Source organism: Ictidomys tridecemlineatus, chromosome 4 (assembly GCF_052094955.1).
Source record: "Ictidomys tridecemlineatus isolate mIctTri1 chromosome 4, mIctTri1.hap1, whole genome shotgun sequence".
NCBI lineage: Eukaryota > Metazoa > Chordata > Mammalia > Rodentia > Sciuridae > Ictidomys > Ictidomys tridecemlineatus.
The window spans coordinates 10608623-10617082 of NC_135480.1; positions in this window are offsets into that span (position 1 = coordinate 10608623).

Consider the following 8460-nt stretch of genomic DNA (forward strand, 5'->3'; position numbering starts at 1 on the left):
CTGGCTAGTAACAGACCTCACTCCCCCCCCCATTTTTTTCCTTTTGACAAATTGCAAAATCAGCATGTGAGTGCCTGAGAGTGACCTTGCTATTGGAATGACTGACTGCCCTAATTTTAAAGGAAGGTTTTACTCTTAATCTTTGCCAATAGCAAATTATTTTGACACAGCTGAGGAGTGCAGGGCTGCCTTCTGCATGTCTTTTGTTCTCCAGGGGTTCTCAATCTTCTCCACCAGTGTGGGGAGAGAGGGAACCAGTTACTCCTCTCCCCTGATGGAGCGGAGGTGAGAGAATAATCAATATAAAATGGCATAGCAGTAATAACTTCAAATTACATTTTAATTTGACCCTCAGGAAAAACTAACAATTTAGATCAAATTAAAAAATTATGAATAGTCACAAACATTGTCCCAATAAAATAAAGCCTAAAAATTTGGGCTGATGTTTACAGCTGGTTTGTTTGTTTTGATACCGGGGATGGAACCCAGGAGTATCTTGTATGCTGGGCAAATGCTCTGCCACTGAGTTAGACTCCTAGCCACTGATGTTTGCTCTTTTCTTATTTTGGTACCAGGGGTTGAACTCAGGGCACTTTACCACTGAGCTACATCCTCAGCCCTTTTAATTTTTTTAAATTTTGAGACAAGGTCTCACCAAATTGCTTAGGGCCTTGCTAAATTGCTGAGACTGGTCTCAAACTTGTGATCCTGAATCACTGGGATTACAGGAGTGCACCACCACACCTGGTTTATAATAGAAAAAATTATTTATTTTGTTCATAGCTTTATCGAGGTAAATTGAAGTATAATGAAATGCACATATTTGAAGTATGCAATTTGATCAGTTTTGATATGTATGCAATCACTACAATCAATATAAAAAATTTTTATTACTTTTTAAAAACTTTGAAATCATGCAGACTGTGTTTTACATAATTTATTACATTAGAAATCAATCCCGGGCTGGGGATGTGGCTCAAGCGGTAGCGCGCTCGCCTGGCATGCGTTCGGCCCGGGTTCGATCCACAGCACCACATACCAACAAAGATGTTGTGTCTGCCAAGAACTAAAAAATAAATATTAAAAATTCTCTCTCTCTCTCTCTCCTCTCACTCTCTCTTTAAAAAAAAAAAAGAAATCAATCACCTTAGAATATATAGAACCCCACCCCACACAAACTATTTCAAAATGAAATGTGCACTTATAAATATCTCATAAGCCAAGGAAGAAAGCACAGGAAAGGTAAATCAAAAGTGCTTTGAACTAGGTGATAATAAAAGCTTAAAGTTGCCAATGTCTTGGCTGGGCACAAGATCACGAGCCACTCACAGCTTTGCAGATTCAAACAGCAATTCTTTATTCCCGAACTCACACCGGCCTCTACACACATTCTTGGGAAATCCGAGTTCTCCCGCACAACTCACGTCCCAATACTTTCTCTCCGCGAGAACTCAGCGGGAACTCGGGCAGCAGAAACGCCCTATTCCCAGCAGCAATAAACTTAAACCTCGAACTTCCCTAAAACCCATATTGTCTTAAACCGGGAACGCCCTAAACTTGTCTTAAACCAGGAACGCCTTAAACCCAAGGACGGGATACTCCCTAAAACCTGATCAGCTCTAAACCCGGATCCACCCTGGTCCTTGAGCAAGGTCACCTTACTAAAGCATACATGCAATGTCCCAGCGAATGTCCTCTAAGCAACATGGGGTACGCTGGCAAGGAAATTTTGATGCGTCAATCCTACTTGGCAATGGCCCTCAGCATAAAGTATCAGGATCTCTGGGATGAAACAGTACTCAGATGAACATTTGTTCCTTAAAGTACTTGTATTAAAAAGAAGCTAGAATAACAATCAGATTATTTTCAAATTATGTAGTAGGAAGAAAACAATAAAAGTAGGAGCACAAATATATGAAATAGAGAAGAAATAATATAGCTAAGATTTGATAAAAATCAAACAAATCTAATCAAGAAAAAAGCAAGAACACAAAAATTAATATCAATGGAAAGGGAGCTATCAAAATAACCCTACCAATGCTTCAAATATATTAAGGTAACATTACAATTGTATGTCAACATATGTGATAGCTTACATAACATGGTCTATATTAGACAAGGATCTGTGTGCTGCTGAGAAGAAAGTGTATTCAGTCATTGATGGATTAAATATTCTCTATATGTCTCAAGTCTAAATTAAGTCTAAATTATTTATTGTATATTTTTACTTCTATAGCTTCTTCATTTACTTTTTGTTTGGAGGATCTATCCAGTCGTGACAGAGACATGTTAAAGTCACCCAGTATTATTGTGTGGTGGTCTATTTGATTCTTAAAATTGAGAAGAGTTTATTCGATGTACATAGATGCGCCATTATTTGGGGCATAAATACTTATGATTGTTATGTTTTGTTGATGCATAATTCCCTTAAGCAGTATGAAATGTCCTTCTTTGTCCCTTCTGACAAACTTTGGCTTAAAGTCCACTTTATCTGATAGGAGGATAGAAACCTCTGCTTGTTTACGTGATCCATGGGAGTGATACATTTTTTCCCATCCCTTCATCATCAGTCTGTGGATATCTTTGCCAATGGGGTGTCTCTTGGAGACAGCATATTGTTGGGTCTTGTTCTTTAATCCAATCTGCCAGTCTGTGTCTTTTGATTGATGAGTTTATGTTACTAATGTTCAAAGTTCTTATTGAGATATGATTTATATTCCTGGTCATTTGAGTTTCTAGTTTTTAATTTGAATTAGTTTCTCCTTTGGTGGACTGTTCCTTTAGTGTAATTCCTCGCTTTGTTTGCTTTCACTTTTTTTTTTCCATTTCATCTTCATGGAATGTTTTGTTGAGAACCTTCTGTAGTGCAGGCTTTCTGTTGCAAATCCCTTTAGCTCTTGTTTATCATGGAAGGTTTTCATTTCATCTTCAAATATGAAGTTTCAAATGATGGTGGAATGGAATGAACATCATTATCCAAAGTACATGTATGAAGACATGAATTGGTGTCAACATAGTTTGTATACAAACAGAGATATGAAAAATTGTGTTCTATATACGTAATAAGAATAGTGATGCATACCGCTGTCATGTATTTAAAAAATAAAAGCAATTAAAAAATAAAAAATAAATTTTGAAAAAAAATATGAAGCTTCATTTTGCTGGATACAGGGTTTGTTGGGAGTCACCCTGGCTCCAAAGACTAACTTTCCCATCCCCCGAGAAGAGCCATCCAATGGTGAGCCCTGCTGGCTCACATGATCCTCACCCACCAATCAGACTAGCCCAGCTGGCTCACATGATCCTCACCCACCAATCAGACTAGTGCCGCAGTCTGGCTGCGCACAAAATCACGAGCCACTCTCACCTTGTAGATTCAAACAGCAACTCTTTATTCTCGAACTGTCACTGGCCCTCTACACACACGTTCTGGGGAAATCCACACCTCCACTGGGCTCTGTATCCCAAAAAACTCTCTGAATCCCGCGAGAACTCAAGGAACGGGCACACCTGAGGCAGCAGGATACGCCCTATTCCCAGCAGGGTACACTTTAAACCTGGAACCGCCCTAAACCCAAGGAGCGGGATACTCCCTAATCCCAGCAGGATACACTCTAAACCTGGAACTGCCCTGGTCCTTGAGCAAGGTCACCTTTCATGCAATGTCACTGCAAATGACCTGGGTCATGCCACGCGTCATTCTTACTTAGCTATGGCTCTCAGCAGACTAGCCCTGCTGGCTCACATGATCCTTACCCACCAATCAGAAAGCACCCCATTCCAACTGTCAAACCATTCAACCATTAAACTGTCATAACTGTCAAACCACCCCGGCTCTATAAATATGCAGAGCTGTTCCTCAATAAACGGGCATTTTCTCCGACAACAAGCCTTGTTCGTTCTTTCAGGATTCTTGATTGGTATCCATTTTCTTTCAGAGCTTGGTATATGCTATTCTAGGACCTCCTAGCTTTGAGGGTCTGGGTTGAGAAATCCGCTGAGATCCAAATTGGTTTCCCCCTGTTCTCTCACAGCCTTTGAAATTCTATTGTTATTCTGTATGCTAGGCATTTTCATCATAATGTGCCTTGATGTGGGTCTGTTGTAATTTTGTACATTTGGGGTCCTATAAGCCTCTTGTATTTGACTTTCCATTTCATTCTTTAGATTTGGAGAATTTTCTGATATTATTTCATTGAAAAGATTGGGCATTCCTTTGGTTTATATCTTTGTGCCTTCACCTACCCCCCCAACATCTTAAATTTGGTCTTTTCATGTTATCCCATATTTCTTGGAAGTTCTGTTCATGGTTTCTTAACATCTCCTCTTTGTAGTCAACTCTATTTTCAAGATTATATATTTTATCTTCATTTAATAGCAACTTTTATTAAGCACTTACTGTATATAACAGGTTAATGCTAAAGACTTTGTCTACATTTTCCCTTTGAATCCCCATGACAATTTATGGAAGTGGGATCTGTCTTTATCCTCAACTTACAGTTATTTGTTTCTCTGTTTTCACTCTCTATTGAAGCTGTTCTTGCTGAGGGCACCAATGTCTATGATATTACCAAATTTAAGGAGATTTTTTTAGGCCTTACTTGACATCTCTGTAGAGTTTAACACTGTTGGTCTTTCCCATAATATTTTTTCTATTCCTTTATTTTTGAAATTCTGTCTTTCTGAATTCTTTGCTTTCCCTCCTCCTTCCCTGGCAAATGCTTCAATTTTCTGCACGTATTTGCTTCTTCAGCCATAAATGAGGATATTCCTAGAGCTCTGTTAGTTGCTCTTTTCTTTATTCTTTCCAGTTTCTCTTTCTCAGCAATTTATCTCTACCCATGTCATCACTTACCCTCCATTTGACAAAAACTCCCAAATCTATGTTGCTAACCTGTACTGAGCTGCAGGCCTTTGACGTCTGACATCTGCACCTGACATGTCTGTGTGGTTGGTCCCTTGTCATCTTCAGCACTCCTCATTACCTCTCCCTCATCTGCCCCAGCCTGACCTCTCTCTTCCTCACTTACCTTTCTTAATGAATGGCAGTTCACCCACCTGCTCATCTAAACCAACCCCAGGAGTCTCCCATGGACTCCTCACCTCCAACTCCATCACCATTAAAAAAAAAATTTTTTTAATTGATTATTTTTAGTTCTATGTGTCCATAGAATCCATTTTGATATAATTATACAACCATGGAATATATCTTATTCTAATTAGGACCTCATTCTTGTAGATGTACACGACAGTGGGATTCACTGTGATGTTTTCATAAATGTACATGGAAGAATCATGTCAGATTCATTCCACTGTCTTTCTTTTTCCTATCCCCTGCCTTCCCTCCCATTGTCTAATCTACTGAGTTTATTGTTCCCTTCACCCCTTTATTCTGGGTTAGCTTCCACATATCAACAAAAACGTTTAAACTTTGTTTTTTGGGGATTGGCTTGTTTCACTTAGCATGATAATCTCCAGATCCATCCATCTACTAGCAAATATCATACATTACACTGCTGTGTAGTGTATACATACAGTATTTTCTTTATCCATTCATCTGTTGATGGACACCTATGCTGGTTCCATAACTTGGCTGCTGTGAATCATGCTGCTCTAAGCATTCATGTGCCTGTCACTATAGTATGTTGACTTTAGTTCTTTAGGATGAATACCAAGGAGTGGGCTAGCTGGGTCATATGGTGGTTCCTAGTCTTTTGAGAAATCTTCATATTGCTTTCCACAGTGGTTGCACTAATGCAGTACCATCAACAATGTATTAGTGTGTCTTTCTTTTTATTTTTTTCTTTTTATTTTTTTAATCTTAAAAATTTTAAATATATATAATAGAAAATATGCATATTTATGCAATAATACTTTGATATACAATATATTGTATGATGTTTATAATAAGATACACATATAGCTCTTCAAACAAATACAATTTGTGTTTTTATTCTATTGGTTCTTTTTACTTCTACCTGATAGTAACAATTTTTTTTTTGAAATTATGCAGGCATGGGATATATCTTACTCTAATGAAGACCCTATTCTTGTGGGTAGCCATGATGGTAAGATTCACTTAGGTTCTTTTTTTTTTTTTTTTAAATAAATATACATATATTTCATATTCCTACCATCTTCCTTTTTTTTGTTCACCATTTTATAATCTACTGATTTTCTCTTCTTACCCTCCCCCACTTTATGAGCTTTAGTTTTCACATATCAGCAAAAATATTCAACCTTTGGTTTTAAAAAAATGGTTTGTTTTAATTAACATAAAATCTCAAGATCTATCCATTTACTGACAAGTGTCATAAAGTCATTTTTTATGGCTGTAATATTCTATTGTGTACTTAAGCCACAATTTTTTATCCATTTATCATTGAATGACACCTTCGTTGGTTTTATAGTTAGCTATATTGTGAATTGTGCTGCTATAAAAATTAGTGTGGCTGTATCAATGTAGCATTTTTATGTCCTTTAGGTATACACTGTGAAGTCAGAAAACTGGATTAAGTGGTGGTTCCATTCCTTGAATAATCTCCATACAGGTAATTACGTGTCACTTAGGCCTCCATAAGGCTGCAAAAATTGGATTCATCTTAACCTGGAAATAAAATTTAAAACAGAGCTGAGGATATGTTCAGCAATAGGACACTTTGGTTGAAGGCCATTGCCTGGTGCAGGAGCTGGGCCTGCTTGGGGTCTTCAGCTCCTGCACAACACAGCAACCTGTGTCTCTCTAGTGTGTCTTTCTGATTGCCATTCTACCAGGGGTGAGATGAGATCTCAGTACAGTTTTGATTAGTGTCTCCTTGACTGTTAGGAAGGTTGAATATTTTTTCACATATCTGTTATTCATTTCTATTTCTTCTTTTTAATTTTTTTTTTTTTACTTATGGGCGGACACAATATCTTTATTTTTCATTTTTATGTGGTGCTAAGGATTGAACCCAGTGCCTCACACATGGCAGGTGAGCACTCTACCTCTGAGCCACAACCCCAGCTTCTAGTTCTTCTTTTGAGAAACATTTCTTTGGGCAATTTGTCCATTTGTTGAGTGATTTATTAGTTTTTTTGGTGTTAAGTTTTTTGAGTTTTTTTTTTTTGTAGTCTGATTACTAATCCCCTGTTGGAAGGGTAGCTGGAAAAGATCTTCTCCCATTCTGTAGGCTCTCTCCTTGCTCCTTTTTATGTGACACTATTCACAATAGCTAAGATATGGAATCATCAATAGATGAACAGATAAAGAAAATATGGTATCAAAACACAATGGAGTATTAATCAACCAGAAAGAAGAATAAAAATCTTCATTTAGCAAAGTGGATGGAACTGGAGGACATCATCAAGTGAAATAAACCAGACACAGAAAGACAAATATTATGTGTTCTCTCTCATATACGCATCCCCCCCAAAAAAAAGAAAAAGAAAAAGAAAAAGTTAACTTGAGTATAGAATAGTGATTACTAGGTGCTAGGAAGAGTGTTGAGGAGTGGGGGCAAGGGTGGAAGAAAGAGGGTCGGATTGTAAAGGTAAAATTTCTAAGCTGATTCTAAGCTGCAAAGCCTGAGTTAAAGTGTAAAAGTCCAGGCATTGTAAAATTTCTAAATTGCAAGGCTTGGGCTAAAAAGTAAAAGACTAGGTATTGTTAAAATTCCTCTGCTACCCCCAGAACCTGTAATCTCTGCAGCTGTTAGGACAATACTGGAACTGCCCAGTAAATATTTCCATTGATTCCCTGGTTGTTTAATAGCTAAGGGCTCTGAGTAGCTCGGCACGTAGGCATCCAGGCCCCAAAACCAAGTTTAAATGTGTACCCCGCTTAGGGGTGACCAATCACCCCTGCCCAGTGCTGAGGGCCATTACCAAGTAGGAATGACGCATCGAAATTTCCTTGCCAAGCGTACCCCATGCTGCTTAGAGGACATTCGATGGGACATTGCATGCATGCTTTAATGAGGTGACCTTGCTCAAGGACCAAGGCGGATCTGGGTTTAGAGCTGATCAGGTTTGAGGAAGTAACCGGCTCCTTGAGTTTAAGGCGTTGCCAGTTTAAGATAATGGGTTTTAGGGAAGTTAGAGGTTGAAGATTATTGCTGGGATTAGGGTGTTCCTGCTGCTTGTTCCCGTTGAGTTCTCGTGAGATTAAAATGGGATTTGGAGAGAGCCTCATGAAGTAGGTGAATTGTGCGGGAGAGGGCAGAACGTGATTGCCCTTGGACCTGTGTGGAGGTGGTGTGAGAGCTGGAATAAAGAATTGCTGTTTGAACCTACAAAGCTGTGTGGTGGCTCGTCATTCTGGTGCCAAGCCCGGACATTGGCACCCAGACTGTTCCCGCCAATGAATGTACTAATCATGTCCCAGAGTTGTTGTTCAATTTTCCCGCGCCTCATGATGATTTGTTCTGATGTATGCAAAGCCCCCCGCCCTCTCCAAAAAGTGTACTTAAGCTCTGCTTG